This window comes from Triturus cristatus, chromosome 1_2 (genome assembly GCF_964204655.1).
Source record: "Triturus cristatus chromosome 1_2, aTriCri1.1, whole genome shotgun sequence".
Lineage (NCBI taxonomy): Eukaryota > Metazoa > Chordata > Amphibia > Caudata > Salamandridae > Triturus > Triturus cristatus.
In genome coordinates this window covers 326625011-326647323 of record NC_140580.1, presented here as the reverse complement: position 1 = coordinate 326647323, position 22313 = coordinate 326625011, and the positions used below count along the sequence as shown (strand labels likewise).

The 22313-nt window shown below is 43.5% G+C and overlaps 1 protein-coding gene across 8 annotated transcripts in view; it reads right to left on the bottom strand.

Annotated features, from left to right (window-relative positions):
* The window catches only part of PAX2 (paired box 2), a 133383-nt gene that overhangs the window by 90403 nt on the left and 20667 nt on the right, over positions 1-22313 (bottom strand). The window lies entirely within an intron of this gene.

Genomic DNA, 22313 nt, shown 5'->3' with positions numbered 1-22313 from the left:
ATGAGACTTACAAGTTGGGCAGGTATGGGAATTTATCAATCAAATGAATCAAAAACACGACAAATCGAGAGTTCGGAGTGATTTTGATTGCCTTGGGTTTTCTGGTCTTTTGAGCCCTAATCTATCAAGCAACTGTGAGTTTCACTTCTTCCAATGTTTGGTGAATGAACTATAAATGTCCTCTATGCCTGTGCAAACACGAGAGGGATTGGGGAGAAACCTGAGTTTACATTTTTATCTGCATTTATTTTGATCTTTTGGACCTAAAAGCCCGAAACATCGTAAACACAGCTACCGAGGTATAGACGAAGGAGCTAACCGTGCGGTTGAGTTGGCAATTTTTTCCGTGGTCACGTTATGATGCAGACAACATTAGGCATGTCTGCTCAAGTAAGTAAGCTTAAGAAAATGTGAACTTGGTTGCCTCCTGAGGAAACCATGAACCAATTTAGCATTTCTCCTATATTGCAACTTGTTTCTTTCTTTGTGTGGTTATGATGAAGTTCACTGTGTGCTACGTACTAAAGTTCTCACTAGAGCCAAAGATCCAAACTCCATGCTTCTACTATTCGAATCGCGTGGTATAGACGAGCAAATTGAAAGGAACAATGAAAACAAGAAAACAACTTGAAGCAGAATGGAAAGTTTAGGGGAACGAGTAATTTAGTAGCTGAACATAGATGTACAAAGATCGCGGGGAAAGCGGAGTGTTCTGGATCAGAATTAAAGTTAGAAACCTGACCATCATTTGCGAAGAACCTCATTTATACATAGGGGTAGATCCAGGAGAAAAATCAAATGTATATGTGTAGATCTAGAAGAGGCACCTGATTTATATATGAGTAGATTGAGATTCAGCGCCCCATTCATACATTAGTAGGTCCAAAATGTGAAGCACCTGCCTTTTAACACTAAGCATCTTCTAACAGCACCTTCCTAATCTTTCACAGAACCCGTTCCCTACTCCAAGTCTGACTACACTGGCACCACGACTACATGCCTGGTAATTCTAGCGCCTTCACCGCTACCTTCCAGAAAAATCAGGATCGCCTTAACACTACCGCACCTCTTACTGGCATTTCTTGAAGGGCACAGTGAACTTATGGAATTCACTCAGCGCAATTGTACATTCACCACGTCAATGATTCACCGTTAAGTTATAATATCACCATGACAACCTAGGCTTCCCTAACAATGGCTTGGCTTTGTGTTTTCTCAAACTGCTGACCCTTGGCAGACACTTGGAGGCTTCAAGTTTAAAGCACAACAACTTGTTTTGCTGCTTACCCAGGAATATCTTTCCAAATTTCCCTGTGTTCTTCCACCTCCCTCCCCCACTCCAATGTCCCGCTCCATATCGCTGGACAAAGCCATTGCCAGAGGTATAACATTTCATCCAAAAACATGTGAAGTAAAAGACAGAAAACTGACACTGCCGCTACACACGTTGTCTGATTAGCACCACCAGTGCTCGTCCAGTGCCGTGGTGTCCACTTTAACAAGCGTGTATGTGGAGGACTGCCAAGATGGTGGTTTATAGGCGTTCAACCATATGGAAGTGAGTTTTCATATAACCTTTCGTAGACATTGATGCCAAACCAGCAGTTTAACAGGATGTGAATCATTGTCTCCAATTCCCTTCTAGGTGAGGCTAGCCTTCCTGCCTGGGCGCCTTTTCTTTACGTGCTCGCCAGGTGCACTACATATCCATCTTTTCTGAATCCTTCGTACACCTGCACCTTCCTTCAAGATCATATCTTTAGACCATTCCATTGTAAATACTTTTAATTTATTCATCCTACACCTCGTGGATAAAAGCAAAAAGCACACGTCAGGCCTATTTAAGCATGGGTGGAGAGGGTAGACCTTGAACAGGCTAATGTTCTAGGAGTGTCTGGAGTTGCCTAGTTTGTTTTTCAAAATGTTGTGAAATTCCGTGAAAACGTCATTAAATTATTCCAAATTGCACTGCCAGGATGAAATGTGGTTTGGCGGTATCTCTTGTGCCTTTTTTTTTAAGTGAGGGACACTTGCACTTAAACAATCTTGCGAGATACCAGACTGTGAGATGTTTTCTGTGCAACCCTGTCTTTCACTGTTTTGTCGCAAGGCTTTTTATACAAGGTCCACACGTAATTGAAAATAGTAAAATTAAATTGTGCAATACACATTTTTCATAAATGCTGTGAATTACATTTAACAAGAAATTCAAGATTTTTGCTAATGGAATTACAATTTTACCAAGACCTAGTACTCGTGTAGGCGCTCTGGGAGCCTCGACTGTGGTCTGCAGTGCTAAAGCCACTGCCACATACACCTGTCTTCTCCATTCAGCAACAGAGGATTCATTTACCAGATGACCCCTTGTCCTTAGAGACATTATGAGCCATTCCTGGGATTAAACTTAACAACTCTAGTTTTTCTTGTGGTTCGGGATCACCTGAAGCAATTTAAGTGTGCTAAAGTTCTAGATCATAGTAGTTCATAAAAGGAAAACAGAACTGGAATAGGATGTTAGAGATGCCATGGAGCCGTCAGCAAAGCTCAGTGGATGGAGACCTAATTTAGCCATCAATAGTTGTTCAAACGTTGATGCTGTGCTATCTTTCAGTGATGAAAACACATGAAAATGAGAAAAAGTTAAAGATATATATGCTTTCAAAAATCAGTACTTAGACTCTAAGGAGCTTATTTACAAGCCCCTTGCGCCACTTTTGCGTCACTTTTCCAATGTTAAAAGTGACCCAAATGTGGCGCAAGAGGCTGGTAAATCTGCCCCTATATAATTAAGGGTTTGAGAAGTAGCAGCATAGCAGCAGGAATCCTTAGCTAAACCTAAATGGTAAACCAGGACATAATACATTTAGCACAGGGGTCTCCAACCTTTATCTGTAAAAAGATCTACTTATTCGATGTAAACCACCTGAGCTACTATTATAAGTGTTGTAACACTGACCACACCAGACAGTATTACCTTAGCGTCCACCCTATGCAAGATTATGAGCAGTGATCGCTTCAGTTCCTCAAGCAGGGCTGCCAGCAGTACTGTAAAAAAGGCTTTGTCAATAAGGCATACCTCTGCGTGGTAATACATTACAGCCATAGCTGCAATACCCCAAAGGGAAGAGGTGTGGCGCCGCGGCCAGTGTGACTGACTCCGGAATCTGGGGATCACGGTTCGATCCCTGGTGCCGGCGGCAGATTAGCCCAGCACCATGTGACTCTGGGCAATAGCTTGCTTAATCTTCCCGATGGCCCCCAGCGCCTAGAGACCCTTACGGGTGATTGTTCGCGCTTTACAAATGTGGATTATTAAATGCCCCTTGCATCAAGTTAATAATATTATTAATACTTCTCCACAGCTCAGCATGATTTATCACTCAGATATAAGCTTCATGTATATTTTGGATATTCACCCATTAATCTCCAAACATCATCTTAAGAGTTCTGAAAATACACCCATTTTATCTCGATATTTTCCATTTTGTGATACGTTCATTAATTCCGCCAAGCAAAGGTTTTTACTTTAGTAGGCTAGGCTGCACACAGGAGAGCTACTTCTAAGAAGTCGGAGAACTACCAGCAGCTCAAAAGCATATTTTAGCATGAAGCATTCGAGCCAGGGAACAAAAGGCTTATGGCTGTTTCTTGCGGACTGCGAATTACCTGGAATTTGATGGGTACAATATTTATCTGGAAAAAGAGCTCCATTGGCTAGCAGAAGGGTTATGCCTATGATGCAGGAATTAGTGCCAGACCCTTTAGATAGAGAGACATCTTGCCTCTGTTGTTAGCCTGCAAACAGGGCTGGACTAGGACCTCAAAGCAGCCCTGATAATTTTGTCGGGCCAGGCCCGGGGGAGGGAGGGGGGCGCTAATGTGAAGCACTGCTGCTTTTTTTTACTGGGGCCGATATTGCAGCACCGCCGCTGTAAATCCAGCCCCCAGTAACAAAACCGCCCTCACCGCTGCAAAACTAACCTCCAACCTTCCAGCCTACCAGGGAAACGCCCGATGCCCATTACGGCCTGTCCGGCCCTGCCTGAAGATGTAGCTGTTGTTCATGAGCTATCTACACAGGATGAATGATTGATAGTACAAGGGTTGCACTTCTATGTGTCCCTTGATCAGCTGGAACACGTAGTGAATTAATACATACATTACAGCCATAATTAGGGTCTATAGGGCACCTGACCCTCACTGGCCCTTGGTGCCACTGCACTCTTACACTATTGAAAGCTCCACCCCTGACCCCACCAAAAGAAGTCAAAGCCTCCTCAAAACCTGTTTGCCAGCTTTTATGCAGGTTTCCACAGAAATCGCATTTCAGCAAATTTCACTTGCACACATCTCACTTGAAATCTGTACATGAGAACATACTTCGGGATAAAAATCACATGAAATACCACTTGAAAAACTACGTCTTGTGCTAAATGTTTTTTGAGCAAACCACTCTTTGCAGGGCGATAATGGTGACACATTTTGCCCTCATTAACGACTCAAAATGTTATAAAATTCACATATTACAAAATCCTTGAATTTCGAAAATTTCACAGGCTGATATATATGTTTTTTACAGGCCGGATTTTTCGATTATTCTGTCAGTTTTTAGCATGTTTGCTTCCCTTCCCTAGTTTGCTGTATCTCTCCGTCTCCCGCGTTGGTGTCACTTTCATCATCTTCCTTTCCCCTCCCTCCTGTCCATTTTCATTTGCAGTCTCCTTAGACCTAGCCCCGAAGTGTCACGTGGCCTGTGTTAGATTATCGATTCCACCCAGCCGCACGTGACCGCAAGGTCTGCAGGTGGTGCAGACAAAGAGATGTTAAGAGAAAGCAATAAATAATTTGTGACAGAAAAGCTATAGTGCCAGCGTTCTGAGCGCAAGTGCCGCGTCACTACTAGACTCCGCTTAGCCCAGTGACACCGTACGAGAGGTTAAGCGTCCAGTGGAACCGTACACCCGGGGCTAGGCCTGACCGGAAGCGGGACAGGCTGCTGAGCTGCTATCTCACTCCCCGGGCCAATGACGTTCATCTCTCTGATCGAAATTCAAAGACCAGAGATCTCATACAGTCGAGGAATTCAAGAAATCCAGAAAGAATGACTCTGCTTGTGATAAATGTAATAGAGCTATGGAAAAAGACACAAGTATTTAGCAGCTCTTTGTGTGGTTAATAGTTTTGCACTGTGGAGTTGACCACAAGAGGCCTTCAGAATTATGCACCCCTGATGAGCCCCAATGCCCCCAGAGCTTAACTGTAAACATATAAATTGAGGGGAATAGAGTTTCTGTTAGGAGGCCACTGCTGGTGCAGCCAAATGGCAGGGTAGCTGCACCTCCAGCCTGCCACCTCACACCTCTTTCTTCCACCACATAACATATCATATCTCTTTCTAACACTATTACAGACTATTTTTCATTCTTGTTTTCTCCTGTGTCACTGTTTTCCTATCTTTCTCCTCTTCCTCCCTTGTCTACACCGAGGCATCTTCCTCTTTCTATGTGTACTGCAGAATGTTACAACTCATCTGGGAAGGCTTAGCATTTTGCATACTCCCCGGTCTGCCACTTTTGGTAAATCTAGGAATGCGTCAAAATCCATGGATATTGCGTGGGAACACTCATGCAACACCAATGAAATGCTACCCCGGTAAATCGCTGGATTTATGAAGCCACTCACGGCCACGCAACGTGGCTATGCATAACTTCAATAAATCGTATTTTGGGCTTTCATCGTGCGTTGCGTGGTGCAAGAATGACACAACCTCACTCATAAATATGCCCCTAGGTGTTGGTTGTACTCAACTCAACGATACAGGCTTGTTTATCACCAAAGCATGAAAGTATGAGTTGACAGTTCCTGAGTTCAGCATGTGATGTGCAGGTCACACATGGAATTCCCACTAGATGTATCCAGATTGTAGTACAGGCAAGAACCTAAAAGGCACAAGAGTCTGTGCTCTGCTTCATTCAGCTCTGTTCAGTGCATATTCTCGTGATCCAAAGGAGAGGACTGGAACTAAGAAATGACCAAACGGGTGGTGGTGGGGGCCCTCAGGAGCTCAAAATTGCAAAAAGCCGAACAATCAGGGATGTGTTGGAGGGTAATGGTGGCTTTCATTTGATTTATTTAATACAACTAAACTGAGGGGACCTAAAAAGATGTGGGTGGGTTTCTTTGAGGCTCTTAAGGTGGTGGTGAGATGAAGTGCTTTGCTATGGACAGCGTTTGGTGCTGGGGTGACCTTGTGGTGCTTAAGGGTCATATTTTGCCTGTTGTACATGCCAGTAAAATGACTTGAGGGTGGGATCAATTGTGTTTTAACCAAGCAGAGCAGTCAAATGGTAGGGCAAAGGGAAGGCATCATTTTCACTATTATTTTCACACTTATAATCCGGCTTTGGAGGAGGAAGATGTTGGGAATGCAGAAGAGCAACAACATGAGCTTCAGAACTTTGCTTCTAACTGATATGGAGTAGCAGCCATGTTACTTATGACTTGTTTTACATGCTATGCTTAAACAGAGCTGTCAACTGGCCCACGTCTTGGAGGCTACATTTATCCGGATCGTGGAACTTTCAGGCTTAAGTCAAAATATTTATTTAATCAAAAATATTGGTGACCCTGGGAAGGGGACCTGCCAACCAGGAGGGAGGGGAGAGCCTTTCCAAAAACGTGAGCCAGCAGCAAATAAGGGTATCCCTCTGCCTAAACATGACTAACGTGCATCCCACGGACATCCAACTGTTTTAGGCAAAATAAATCTGGTCAGAAAGCTGGGCGAGTGCGGTACTGAACAGGTATATGGGCGGTTTTGGGACCCTTGATGACTATGTGACTAGAGGGACAAACCTCCCTCCACCCCTGCGGGGTATGACAATATACCCACAAGCGTACCATACATCACTCGATCTGGTACCATTCATCGATCAGACAGGTAAATCACTCTCCTCTCATGCTAATCAGGATTGCATGCTGCAGTCAAAAGAGATTCACAGGTCGTCACTGGGGCAGTGACAGCTTATAGAACCCGCCCTGATGAATGCCCTGGACCTTTTTTGGCCACAGAGTTGGGACAGAAACATGTTGAAACAGCGAGGGTCATAGGACCATCATACCCTTTATTTCCCTCAATAATCTATTGATTTTATTTTCTGCCCATCCGCACCATAAATAAAAGGATACCTTGACGTGGATTAGACATTTGTATTATATCTAGCTTACCCTGGTCACTACAATACCAAAATTGAAATACGGTGGATGCTTATTCATCGGCTTCATCTTGACCCATCCTGACATTTCAGGGCCAAGATGAACCTGATGAAGAAGCATGCCACTAAAAGAGTGGGTGAGGGTTTTATATAAAAATAAAAAGATTTCTTTTTTTTTCCCCAAAGCAGGTGGATGTCCGTGAGATTCACGTTAGTCTTGTTTAGGAAGTGGGATACCCATATTTGTTTGTGGCTATAAAACAAATAAACAAAACTACAAGTCCCTACATGCACAATAAAGTTTCCTGATACTTTGGAATGGATAAAGATTTGAGCATAAGGCCAGTTGACAACTTCACTTGAACCACATAGGGCATCTAAGGATGAAAGGCTGAGTCTGCCCCTTGGGACTCAAGCCTATGACCTTCAAAGCGCACACGGATTTTCCAGTGGATGCATGAATCCACTGAAGTATTTCACTAGCATTGTTCATCTCGTATTCACCACAATAGTGCAGTGCACCTATGTGTGCACATCTTCTACACATTTATGTCAATACGTGGAAAATTCAAGAAAGTCCATGAAAATACAGCAACGCTCCAGAGAAATACAGTTTCTGGCCATTAATACAGGATTCTAGGTGAGACGTGATAATACAATGTCATTTTAAAGCAGAAAACCCGGTTGAGAAATGTCATTACTGCCCATTAAAGCACAGACGTCCTGTTAAGAACTCCTCATACTGTCCCAAAGTTCAAAGTTTATTTGATGGATCGAAAATATAATTTCATCATCAAAACATAAATAAATTGTACAATATTAGAACATTTCAATTAGTCATGATAAATAGCTAATACTCCAGAATGCTCAAATAATTACAGCTAATACGGTAATAGGATCAACATTGCTAAAGAGCAATACAAAAACAAGAGAAAGTCTCAATGTAAATCAATCCGCTGAGAAACTGTCCTATTATAATACATTACTCCTGCAGTGGAGTAAAGTAAAGTGATGCCCGCCCACCTCCCGCAGAAGGTGATGAGGGGCCCCCAGTCTCACACACATCTCACAGATATTCTTTGACCTTGAATTTTATAGGGCCCCCGTGAAGGATTGGGGGCCCCTGGAGGGTTGACCGGCGCCAAAGGTGCTGTAAGGGGCCTGCGTCACGCCCCAGGAATCCTGCTGCGAAGTACTGGCCCTGTCCATTTAAAATACTAGAGCTCTGTACTGAGAAGTGCAAGGATTGTCCATTAAAATACAGATGCCCTGGGACCAGTACTGTCCCTTTAAAATATCAGACCCCTGCTGAGAAATACCAGTACTGACCCTGGAAACAGTTGCCCTGCTGAGATGTGGAGGCGCAGTACCCTGAAATGCCTTGAAAAGAAGGGGCAGTGTACCTCCAGATCTTTACATCAGCTCTTCCCAGAAGTGCCAGGCGTATGTGACATATGCCACCTAAGCTGAGAAGTGCTGGTACTGCCAGCCTGTACACACTATCTCTTCCAGCCCCTGCCTCAGTACAGTGACTGGAAGTCATCCTACAGATGAGCAATCTCGTGAGTGGCAGCTGTTCAGTGATCATTGGACCCCACCAGCAGAGGCTCTGAACATTAATATCCCAGATGTTGGGCTGCCAGATGCTGGCATTATCCTAATCTAGTGGAGCAATGGCTTTAATTGTGCCATAGACTGCACTGTGTTCAAATGCTGCTGCATATGCCCAATCCTGCTCTACTACCGCCCAGATCAGGAGTTAGGTGGATATGGGTGCGGACATACCGAGGGCCGCAATTAAGGATTCAGCCTGGTGTGTCCACAACTAAACCTGATTATTATGAGAGCTTCGAAGAACCATCCTGATGCTGTTTTACCAGGTGGAATTCTAGACAGTATTCCCTTGTTCTCACAGATTAACTCATATTTGCCACTTGGTATGTGGGGGAGGGAAGTGGCAGTGCCTAGCAATCTGTGGTCAGAAGGATAAGGGGTAGGCTAGGATGTTGCCTGGCATGGGGAGCATTACATGCTCCTTTGTGATGTATGAGTGGGCTGGGTGGGTGCCAGGTACCCAGGTTCACTTCTTCTGTAGTCCAAGTCAACAGCGCTTTTCCACATGGATATTCCAGCTGGCAAAATTTACCAGGTGATCCCGGACCCAGGAAATACAGGTGTGGGAACCCTGAGTCAGTTAAAATTAGGCTAGGTGGTATCCCACCCAAGGATACCGCTCTGTCTGACTTGTAATCAAGACCCATGGCCACTATATATTACTTGGGGGTTAACTCCCCGGTTGCAAAGTTCCCTGCAGATCAGTGCGTTGGTTCTAATCGTGGGAGGTGGTCAGCTTTTCTTCCATCATTGGATGATAAAATGATTGCCAACAATGGTGCACTTCTCCACCCTCTGCTGCCATTTTAAACTTCCCATCATTTTGCCTTCTCCACTGCATTGCAAATCGCACTGTCATATTTAGCAGTTGTATCTAAAAACCACCCTCTCTTCCCTATTGAATTTCATACAGCAAGAGTATTCAAATGTCTCTCTCAAAAGTGTCCACTGCCCTTTTTTTTTTTATCACTAATGCCCATTTCTTTTTCCTTCTGCTCTCTCCTGTTCTATTTTATTGCTGGGCTGTCTCTCGTTTTGCTCCTGTGCCTGACTTATGTGCACGTTTCTTATATTGCTTTTTTTCCTGCACATAGTGTGTGTTTTACTCTTGGCGATGTTATATAAAAACGTATTAATATTAATTGCCTCTCAGAATAATCAGGATCTCCCTCTTTCCTACATTCCTGGTGTGTTTTAGCGTCTCTCTTATTTCTCAGGTGACCGTCTGACTCCAGTTCATGATAGACACTGTTTCCGTCTTAAAGATTTCATTGATTTCAGATGTATTGGTCTCATTCCTTTGCAGGGAGTGAAACAAGACTACAACATCCAGAATGCATTATGCTTTCACACAAAAGTCCTGGACTGGCAGCAGTGTCTGTAATGATCTGGAGGGATGTGGTCACCCTGCTCATTTCTCTCCTCTCTCTGTTCTCCCTTGTCTACATTATAACCATTATCTCATATCACCTTTTTCCCTGAAGTATATAAATGTCTTGCTTGTGTCACTTCTTTCCCAACCCTATTCAGAGGCAGCTGGTAAAAATGGCAGGGAGGGTGGTGGACGCGCACCCATGCGTTCACAAGCGTACACACACACCCATTCCCGACACTCAATCAGAACAAATTCAAACATTTATACATACACGCATCCATGCACCAAACATTCAAAAACATGAAAATTACCTGCCCTGCAGCCCCCTTAGAGGAAAGCTTTTGGAGGTCCCAAGAGGGTTGAGACTGCTGCCTTCTCTCATTGGTTGACCCTTGATCAGCCAATGAGGGGAGGCAACAGTCTCTCACTCGTGACCGAGTGGGGTGGGGTCTGTGAGACTTGCTGACCCCACCCCACTCTGTGATGAGGTCACTCAACCCTGAGCACTTCAGGGCTTATAACTAAAGTGCCCAGGCCGGAGGCAATCAGTGACGCTTCCCCTTGTCACGAGGTGGAGGGCCTCGAGGCACCTTTGCCTGGCTGAAGGGGCCACACCCATAGGGAGGAGAAATGCTCAGCTTGGCAAACTTCGGTTCATGGCTGACCTGAGCAAGAACAGTGTCTGCCAGGCTGACCTTTGCTAAACCTGACAGACACTCTTCTTCTTCTGAAAAAGGTGAGTGGTTGTGGCCCCTCCGCCCGTATGGACGGGCCGGCGCTGACCCTATTGTAAACAAGAGTAGCATATTTTTCACATTATTCACCTCCATCCTCATCAGCATTTATCCCCGTCTTTGTCTTCTGCAATAGGTATAACTCAAAGTATTTAATATCTCTCTCATATCTACTCTTTCTCCTCTGCAGTATCTATAGTTCTGATGTATTAAATGTCTATCCCATGTCCCTTTTTCTCTCCTTCTACTGTATTTATTCCCTTTTGTATATCAATGTGTCTCATGCCCTCCTCCTGTGCAGTATTTATAGCCCTGACGTACCTTAATGCGTTCTCACTCATATTTGCTCTTGCTCTTTCTCCTCTGTGGTTGTTATAATCCTGAGGATTTTGATTGTCTTTTTGTATCTCCCCTTTCCTTCCTCCACATAGCCCTGATGTCTCTTCATGTATTTCTCACATCTCCCCTCTTTCCACTCTGCATCACTTGTAGTTCTCATGCATTTTAAGGTTTCTCTCATAACTTTCATTTCCATCCTCTGGTATTTATACTCTTGATATATCTTAATTTCTCGCTCCTATCCTCCCATCCTCTGTGATATTTACTGACCAGAGGTGTTTCAAATTCTCTCTCCTCTCCATCCTCTGTGGCATTAATAGTCATTTGCTATTTAATGTCCATTCCTTACCACCCCTGTCTGTCGTATGCTCTCTTTAGATCCATGATGCGTTTTAATGTCTCTCTCACACACAGGGCTTTAAGTGGGATGAAAAAACTGGGGGGCCTCCAAAAGGGGCGTGGCTTAAAAATTCATAAGCTAAAAATCTGTTCTTAGCATAGTGTGCCTCGTGACTGGTATTTTGCTGCTTCTGTTAGTGCATCCAGATATATAGTACAAGTAACATTACAACTACAAGAAGCCAGGGCTATTGGCTTTGGCAATGATTGTTAGTTGGATAAGATAAATAAGCAACAACTACGGCTTCGTTGTATATAATATTTAAAATGCTTCAGTTCTGAAATGATGAGACCGTGAAAGAGCTGCAACAAGTCTCTTAGAAGTGACATCAAAGGCAGTTAAGGGAGATACTGCTGCAGAGTTAAGTTTTTTTTTGTTACCCTAATGGTGAAGGCAAAAATGGGCAGCCCGATAGGGATCTGTCTCAGCACCTGCTCTTTAGAACTGCCGGTGCTCAGCATCGGCAGGATCCGGCCCACTTAAAGCTCTGCTCTCACATCCCCTGTCCCTCTCCTGTGTGGCATTTATGATGCTGATTTAGGTCTCTCATATATCACCCCCTACACGCTCTGTGGTATTTATAGCGCCGTTCTATATATATTAATATCTTCCTCAGATCGCCCAGCTACTCTTCTCTTCCAAACTATGACGACCAAGTTGTGAGCCCTTTTAAAGACTGGGGACAAGTGTGGTTTGTTCACTTAGGTCACTTCCCGTAAGCAGCTTCATTGCCCCGGAAGGGTTTCCTTCACTGTGCGCGTGCGTGTGATAAACAGGCGGGAGCAGAAGAGTTATTAAATGTCACAACACACTGTAAAACACATTGATTTCACAAATTTCAGCTTGTCTTCAGGGCTCCTCATTTCCTATCCTTGGGACATGGTGACAATAAAACCCCTGCTAACCCTTTTCCTTCTCGCTGCCCCTCCTCCCACGCTTTCCAAAAAAGTATCAATAATTTATTTTTACTTTTCACTTTGCTCCATAACAATTGTTTGACCTCTTGCCTTACGCGAGTCACATAAATTCTAGGGCCTAATTCAGGAGCCATGTTTCTGCTATTGAATAAGCAATTGGAGCTGGTGAATTAATGACTTGTGGTGTAGCCGGCGAGTCCCCGAAGAAATATTAAAATCGCGCGCAGGCGAGATCGATACTCACTCAGCACCCAGCAAGAGTGGCCTTGGCATTTCTACAAACAAAGGCCCATAGTGCAGGAAGTGGGAACCCTGGTCAGCCCTCACCACGGAACTTCTAAAACACTAAGCAAGAAACAAACATGGCAGACATGATGGGGAAGCACATGAAAGACCTGCTCCTCTGTCAAGTTGTCATCTTTGGAACCACAAGACCTATGTCTATTCCTGGTGTCCAAGTCATGCTTCACTCTGGCATTTCATACAGCGCAAAAATTCAGAGGACTTATAAGCATGCAAAATGGCAGTATGAGGCTCTACATAAAAAAGCACCGTCCAATAATTTTCATCCGCCATTTTATGCTGGAAGCATTCTCAGGTCAAGTCTTATTAGAATCGTTTCAGTACAATCACCATGGGCCTTGGACGTCCCATAGTTTTGTACTACCTATAGCTTCATATTTTCTTTCAGCGCACTGTGCAGCTGCAATGAGAGTCTCGTGACTCGTCTTTATGCGCCAGCATTGTTGTGTGTGATTTATGGTTTGCCTGTTAGTTTTTTTTCCTCAGTGATTGTTTTGTATTTCGGGATGTTAGCGATTGCATTAGTAGTTCATGTCAACATATGCTCCGTGGATTGTTAGCGCTCTGTATTTGTGATTTGAGCATCTGCGTTATTTTGTGCTTAAATGTATGCTTGCTAATGTAAGTTTAAGTGGTTGTTTTGTGGGAGGCGTTATGGGTAGGGGTGGGGCGAGTGCAGAGGGTGACAATCCTGTGAAGCTTTTTAATTTAGTGATTTTACTACATTAGGGTGAAATAGATGGATGACAAAGGCTGGCATTTTGCTTTAGATATATATATATATTTTTTTTAGGCCTTGTCTGTGTTTTATGTTTATGAGTGCGCTACTGCGTTCTTGTTTTAGTTGAGAATTACGTTCAATGCTGTAGGATGGAAGAACAGTGGTCTCCATTTACCAAGCTTGCAGGGGTGGTGGAAATGGATTTGCGCACTGCAGGATTCCAGTGACATCACAAGACATTTGACCCTGAAGGCCCCCTAATTTTACCTCTGTTGTTTAATAATCTTCACGACAAAGCAAGGATGATGCATGCCAATTAACAGTGGCCGATAACAGGTCCAAAAATAAACATTTAAGGCTAGCAAGGACTAAAGCACATGCATGCAAAGAGCAGCAGTAAGTTAGCCCAACTCTAAGAGCCTATAAAGAAGTCAACAAGGGACTATAGCTCCCAAAGTATTACCCCAGCAACTCCTGAATGAGCTGTACTGTGAAAGCAAGCACATGAAAATGTTTTGTGGAATGCTGTGTCTTAAAGCCAGTGCCTGTGGGCCATTAAAACAAGAATTTCCGTAAAAAACCCAAGTATAGAACATAACTAGACCAGCTGTTCTACGCCAAATAAAAAGGTATCAGACCAGCAAGAATCCACATAATGCAATGAGAAGGTCCAGAAGAGTGCCCGAAAGGTACCCTGGTCTTCCTAGAACACTTCTGTGTCAGACAAGTATGCCATGCATACAAATAATTAAAATATGCCGTACAATTTAAACGGCTGGGATAGATGGCTGCCAACAGTGTTTAATTTGTAATAAATACATGCAGGGATCTCAAAGTTTTTTTTATGAACCCCCCACGAAGCGCTGCCAAATGTTGGGTACCTAATTCCAAGGCTGCCTTGATTCCACCTCACGGCACTTTCTACCACACCCTACGCTTCCAATCTTTTTATCTAATGCTTAAAGTTTTTTTTCATCTCCACTTTCTCCTTTTGCCTGTTTTCCTGCCTTGCTCTTTTTTCCTTCTTTCTCAATGCTCTGCCTTTCGCTCTCCCGCATGGGTCAAAGCCTGATGAAAGAAAAATACATCTCAGTCTCCCACAAATAGTGCAGGTGTACCCACCACTCGCGTGCAACCATAGGAGCAAATTGAGCACTCCCAGAGAGCCGGTACAACTCTCGAGATAAAGGGACACAGTTCTCCACACCATTGCATCAAGGAAGCAGAGACAAATCTGACATAAAAAGAGTTAAGGAACTAGGGAGAGGAGGTTTCTCCACCATTGTCAATGTACCCATCAAGGGTGAAGGCACTTGGAAGGGGGAAATCTGCTGGCAGATTCCACCAATGATGACCAGATGATGGAATTTCCACCACCAAAAGTTGGCAATGGTGGATGTAGGCTGTCAGCGTCCGTGTGTCTAGTGTTCCTAATAAGCTCGGGAGGTTTACAGCTTGTTGCCTTAAACCTACCTTTCCCTGAAAGCTGCTACCCTTTCTGCATCAGTCCTATCTCTGCTTGGCATGGAAGGGGATGAACCAATCCCGATCTATGAGCAATATATGTGTTATTGCCTGGGGAATCTGTTTCACGTGCTGTGCTGTGTGGCATCAATCATTGATTGGCCAGTCTCTGAGTGTGCCTGTGCACACTATAGTATGAAATAGACTTAATTCTTTCTGTGCGTCACTGTGAGCAGGGTGGCAGACTCCCAGATGTATGCTTCAGTGAAGATGATGTTGCATGACTCATGGTCAGCTGTAGGACATGACGCGCAAGTTAATAGCTGGGTGATCACGCGCAGGTAAGAGTGTAAGCAGAAGCATGATGTGTGGGTGTGTGGTTAGGAACCAAAGACAAAGATAAAGAGACATATATAGGTCCATTTCCTAGAGGGAATAGAAGCGAAGAAGAGTGACATGTGATCTAATATTTCAGAAGACAGGTGAGCTCCTACAGCCAAGTATTATTGGCTTGTGCCTCATTCATGGGCTCTCCGATACTCGTGGGTTTGTCCCGTCTCATGATTTCCGAGTTAAACGGATAACTTTCGTGATCTGCTGGTAGTACTCGCTAACTGGGAACTGTGGAACTTGACTGCTCCATAATCTTTACCTCTGCCAGTACCAGCTTCTTCAGTTTGCCTCGAGGTTTTTTCCTTCATTTTCTGTTATAGACACTTGATAGCATCTTTTGATTTAAGTGCTTAGTGCGTACAGCTTGTTTTTGGGTTATTTGACCTATGCACTTCATTTTTGTTAAATATTTTGAAAAAGCTAACAGAAGTTGGCCATCTAAGCAAATGGTCCCAGATAAAGACAGGCACGTAATGTATTTAAAATGTGGGGACATTTTACTGAACATCTTTGGACTAGCTAGTGTCAAAAATGTCTTTGTGGTGGTTTGAAAGGGAACTCACACTCACAGGCTCTCCCCATAACACTGATCTACTCTTGGCCAGCGCTTGCATCGAATCAGTGTGGTACAAACAAATATTGTGGACAGAATATTGCAGTTAGGTCCAGAGGGGCTACAGTTATGGCTCGTCAAAATTGTCCGTTATTGTGGTTGAAACTTTACTTGGCCGCTCATGTGGTTTATCATATATGTCACGTTTTGATATTTACAAGTAGTCCAAAAAAAAAGCAAAACAACGATTTTAGATTAATTAGGATTTTTTATATGGGTTTGACAATGTGGAGTACCCTGAAAAAGATCTGAGCATCGAGGAATTTTCGCGCAACAGTGACACCTAGTGACTTGCATCCCAGACTGTATCCAGATGTGCAAAATGGGTTATTTAACACCTTCATGAGGTGGATAATATGGACCGATAATAATATCGCATTTACCACATAGTCAAGATGAGGGTATAATTACTATTCCTACCTCCACATCTACCTACTTAGACTAACCCTGCGATGAAGTGGTTAGGTCGATGTAGAGGATGCAATATGTCGTCATGAGATATTACAAACGCGATGTAGCAGCCTCTGCCTGCGATATGGCAGTGGCAGGCCTTTTCAAAGGTTACGTGGATGTTCTTCCACCTCACACCCAATTAATCAATGATTGGCCAAGGTTCTCGCGCCACTTTCCCTCCGGACCCTAAACAAGGGGCCTGTGGGCACGTCGCAGCAGATAATCCGGTGACTGAGTCCGCGCGCCGGCTTGTACCTGCGAGCCCCTCAATGTACTTGCAATTTCGTCCCTGCACCACGGGCCATTGCACAGTGTCAAATTGGTATCATATTGACAGGAAAATCTCTGCAAAGTCATTACGTTGACGCTAGATGTCTGGAAACTGCTTGAGACAAACAGTGGATATGTTCATTCCGCAGCGCTGGAGTACTGCTCACGAGAGGCGACATAAAAAAACGCACACATCATTATTATAATTAGCCATTTTTCTCTTATTATTATTGCCGCAGCGTGTTAGCCGGCTGGTATCTTTTTAAATGTTTTCGTCAGGCGATTCTTGAAGGTAGCTACAGACTGGTAATGGGTATTCGCTCTTCCGCTTTAGCGCCGCGTGCCCCCTGCCCGTTAACGCAGTGCGTCATCACGACCTACATTCCTCACGGGTCAACAATAGAACGTTAAATCTTAAATTAACACTTCCGGTGCCTCTGGATATTTGCTTCCGGGTTGGGGTGGGCGATGGGCAGGGGTAAGAAGGGGGTCATAGGAAGGTAAATTTAAAAACAGGCCCTTGACCTCAAACTGGGAGCAGTAGCTCCACCCCTGGGATTCTGGTGTCAAAAAACGGGCCTTGATTTAAAATAATTGCAGGCTGTTAAAACGAGAACCCCAGCACATCTCCCCAGTAATGGAAATAAATTCCATTGTATTTGCATTTTAATTTTCCACATAAACAAAGGCCCATAGTGCGCCGTGGTTTCTGAGAACCACCGGCCTGAATTTAATTAGAAATGAAAAGTTTATAGGCGCCTCTTTAATGCGATTAATGCACAGTTAACATTTATCACATACATATGCTGGAACCTGAACAAATTGCCCTTTTTTAAGTGACCACGGTGCATGAAATGAAGTTTTTTTTTTAGGTTTTTTTTGTGTGTACAGCTTGCCTCTTGCGAGGCAGTCACTCGGTGCTTTGCAAACAGCTCATTAAAACGTAATGCTGATGGCAGCTCAACGCAAGAACAGCCCCTGGTTACTGTGCAAAGTTCATTAATACTCCAGCCACCACACTCCAAGTGGGGTTCGGTTGGATTTGACCCTTCCTACTGGGCCCCTCTGCTGAACTGGTTGGTTTCATGGCTGTGGGGAAGGCAATAGAAATTGGGTTGTACACAATTGAATAACTTTTTTGCGAAACGTCACTAAATCATGAAATTGCGAATTGCCTCCTTCCCAGGGAAATGTGATTTGTCAATATCTCAAGCGTATTTTTCTTGTTGTAAGTGTGCACCTCCAGTGATCAACATATCTTACATGATACGAGAAGAAGACAGGTTGGAGCAGAATTCTTTTCTCGACAAGACGTTTCCTGCATAAGCCAGTCTCTGGTGACCATCAATTTAAACAAAATTGCATAATGCAAAAAATGTGTGAAATTTCTTTAGCATTATTATATTTATACCATATCAACTAACAACCAGTCTCCACCCATTTTCTGACTCCTAGCCAATTGAACATCCCACTTAGAGATAAACTGATGGGTGCTCAAGTGTGAGAGGCACCTGGCCTTCATTAAAAAAGCCTAAGTGAGAAACCCATCTCCAGTGCCCTAAAGAGATGACTGACCAACAATTCCCTTTCCCTCAGATATAAAATATTATTCAGCCTGCATATTGCCTCTGATATGCTGTATGTATTCCTGAAACACATAGAAAAACTTGAAAAGTGTGAGTTAAAATTATCACATTGAACAATATATCCTATGATGCTGGCATTGAAAGTGGTTTGCGGACGTTCCTTCGCCTTTGCACATGTGCAAGTCATTCACACTCAATGCCATTGTATTAGGTTTTGCTCAAGTTACTGCCTCATTTGATCAGAAGCAAAATAATGGACGATTTTCCTGTTTGGCTCATGATACACTCAACTTCTGCGTCCACACCTCACTCTCTCGGTCCTTTCAGGTGCCAGTAATGTGCAAGGAGATGCCTAAAGATGGCGGCTAGAGTCATGGGGGAGGGAAATGGCAGCCGACCCGGCTAGACTACTGGCTTAGTAGCTGCTCCTTTCATCTGAGGTGTGATGATGCCTTCTTTTAGAGGGAAGCCTCCGGTGTGGAGACGCGAGTGTGCCAAGAAGAGTTTGGGGTCAACGAGTCGTAGTGAAGCTGAGCCCCCTGTGGGACGACTGGGAAATAACACTGCTTCCTCGCCCCAAAGGACCAACTGTACGGAATGAATGGGGCGTACAAACTCCATATCTCAAGTTTGTGAGAGTGTTTGTGTTCCAAAGATAGAATTATCAACAAAGTAATACACCATCAATGAACAGGTGCACACACATACACACACACACACACACACACACACATAGACACACATAGACACACACACATACTCTCTCTCCCGCCAAAAACTGATCCCCAAGTGAATGCTTTTCCGATTGAACTACGTTACTGTCAGTTTCCCAGCGACAGTGGATCTGGTTACGGCCTTATTGATTGGTTTTCATAAGGACAGATGGGCCTGTGTTGGCTCTCAGATCTGAATCTACCTCTGTATGGGGGCTTATTGTTGCTGCACTGTGGATAGGATTCCGGAGGGGAGACCACCCTGGCTACGCCATCTTTCATGGAGGGGACGTTCATAAATTGAGTCAGGGGGAGCGATCAAAGGAGCAGTCAGGAGGTTACCTGTGCACCCTATGGATTTATGTCTCGTCAAAGCGGATGTGATTATTTCGCACAGTTTTTGAATGGTCGAGAGTTTTTGTATATTTAGCTCTGTATTTCTGTGTTCGCCTTGCAGTTCATTTCTGTCTCAATAAAATTAGCTAAAAGGAGCCGAATACTCCTTCATCATTGGGTTTACTAGGCTTTCATATTTAGCGTTTTTTGGGGGTCAGGTGGGGGCAGTAACTGACTATATGAGAACGAAAAGTAAAAGAAAGCAATAATCAGGAAAGGCTGAGTCACTCATGTTGCCTCCTTCATGTTTGTATTTCACATCCTACTAAGTCACTGGGTAAGTGGAAAAGGGGATTATATTGTCTTGCAAATGAATGGAAAAACCAATTTATTGAGTCATTCGCCTTTCGCCCTTGAACTATTTATTGATTTTGAATTTTCATACAGTGCAACAAATCACAGATGCCGGTTGCAAGTGACTTGAACTTGCGGGAATTGCAAATGAGGTAATCCCATACAAAAATGTATAAAATGTGTTAAGGACTACCACATTTATGTCAGTTGGCGACAGGCCCCTGCCTATTCAGTGTGCTCCATCACACTTCTCCATCCTAAACAAATATAGTACTGATGGGAATGTTGCAGTCATGTTGGTGATTTTAACAGGAGGCAGGGCAGAAAGGCCCCTTTTGAATAAAAAAATGTGTATAAGATGCTGGGGCCCAACCATCATTTTAAACAAGAATGTGGCGGGTCACAGATGGAAATCTATCTCTTTATGATGAAAAATGAGTGGAAAATGCTGGCTCTGACAAGCATTATTTATTCATTTTAAATTATATATTAAAACAAATAAATAAAAATCATTTACCCGCTAAACTCCTAAAAACTATCCCTCCCGTCTAAAACTTTTCGATGGCAATTCAAGTAGGACCCAAAGTTTAAATCAAAGGTGAGAGCGTAACATGGGAAGAGTGATGTGGGTGTAGGAATGGTGATGCGTGTCACTGCCCTAGTGAAGTGCTGTTGGGGGAGGCTAGATGGGGGACACTGTGGTGGTGGGTTGCCTGTCTGTTGAGATGTGTTCTTTTGTAAGGAGCTAAGAACTCGGCATGTCATTAGGTAAATACACTATGCTAATCTACTAATGAGCCATGGTATGAAAACAATCCATCAGATAAAACAAAACAAAAAAATGTGTTGCTTTGCTCATGTCAGTCTCTGCAAAATAAGTTTATATTTAATAAAGAAACAAGAAAAGGACGACACTGCCTTTCAAATTACTGTACATGATAAAGAAATATGTTGTTGCGCTGCTCATTTCAGCTATACTCCCTGTACATACCACTTGTTCACATATGGTGCTAAGTGTGCTCCACACCATGAACTACAGTGCCTCATTCTTAGCTTGCACACTTAACCACTATCAGCTGTGCTGTGTTTCTCCATCCTGCCACGCTTCTACCCTCTTCGGTCGCACTGACATGCCCCCTGTCCGTAAGGTCTACTCTATTCACCCCTGCCCCATATTACCTAAGCAATGTGTGGCCGAAAGCATCCAGTCACTAATGTGGGCTGTTTTGGAGTTTTTGTTGATGTCCAACCCTGTTTATACACCTAGTCCAGCTCTGAGGCTCGGAAGTCAAAGCCGTACTGAATATTCAGACTTTTCTATTACTTTCTAAAGTATTCCCTTTTAGATTTCCACTGTGCAAATTCATCTCATGGAAATATCCTGAAAATGTGGCATGAACCCAAGGATCCAACTGGCACCCCAGACTTAATCCAATTTTTAATATAGAATAAACAAAAAAAGTTCCTCTAGAAGAAAGTGAAGAACCTGCACAAAGTCGCCGGCACCTCATATCCAGACTTGGATCTCCTGTAGCACCAATGTACTGGCTCATGTACTTGATCGTCTACTAGAAATGCCAGAGGCCTACCACTTCCGAAGTTTCCTCTGTGACAACTAGCCCAAACTTTCATTTCAGAAAAACAAATTCGTCTTCAAGATCTGAACTGATCATCTGAGGGATTTTTCCACCCATTGTAAATTGATTCTATTTCGTTACTCATAAAAGAATGCTGTAAAATGATGAGCTAAAGTAATGTCAAGTGAGATTGGCATAACGATTAGACAAGGAGGAAAATTAAATTGCACTAGAGTAATTCTCATAATTTGGGGTTATGTTGGTTTTGCTTTTTCTTAAATTTGGCTATGTAGTAGACTTAAGTCACAACAATTGTGATTCTTGATGCAAGGGTGCATTTCGAGCTAAAAATAAGTGCCACATTTGCATTTCACATAATTAAGCTTACCTTCAAATAATATTCCTGAAATTTTGCATAATTACATAAAAGCAAATTGCGCAAATTCAGCACACTCCCAATAAAGGTGTGATGAGGCTGCTTGGTATGACTATAGCAATACGTTATTATTCATAGCCAACTTATTAATATTAAGAGAGGAGATAATGAGGTCAAAACATTATCAAAATTGGTGTTACCCCCCCTTTCCTCTAGTTTACCACTAGAGGAAAATGAGAGGAAAGTCAATTAAAAAACAGACATCTCGAGATGACCATTATGGCCCGAATCCATCAAACATATCAAGTGGACTGAAGTGGAGGACGTCCTAAAGAATCCTATCGTCTGTGGGTTTGACTGTAGTCGGCTCCCATCTGAAAGTGAGGATTTTCTCCATACGCAATCCAGCTTTATAGATCTCCCACCAGAAATGGGATCAAGGGCCGCCACTTTTTCTCTTCTAACAAGTTTCAAAAACATGGCTGTTCTGCATGGCTGTGTCATATGAGAAGTTAATCTGGGCAGCGAGAAACTCTAGAACGTGGAAAGTTTCAAGCCGAT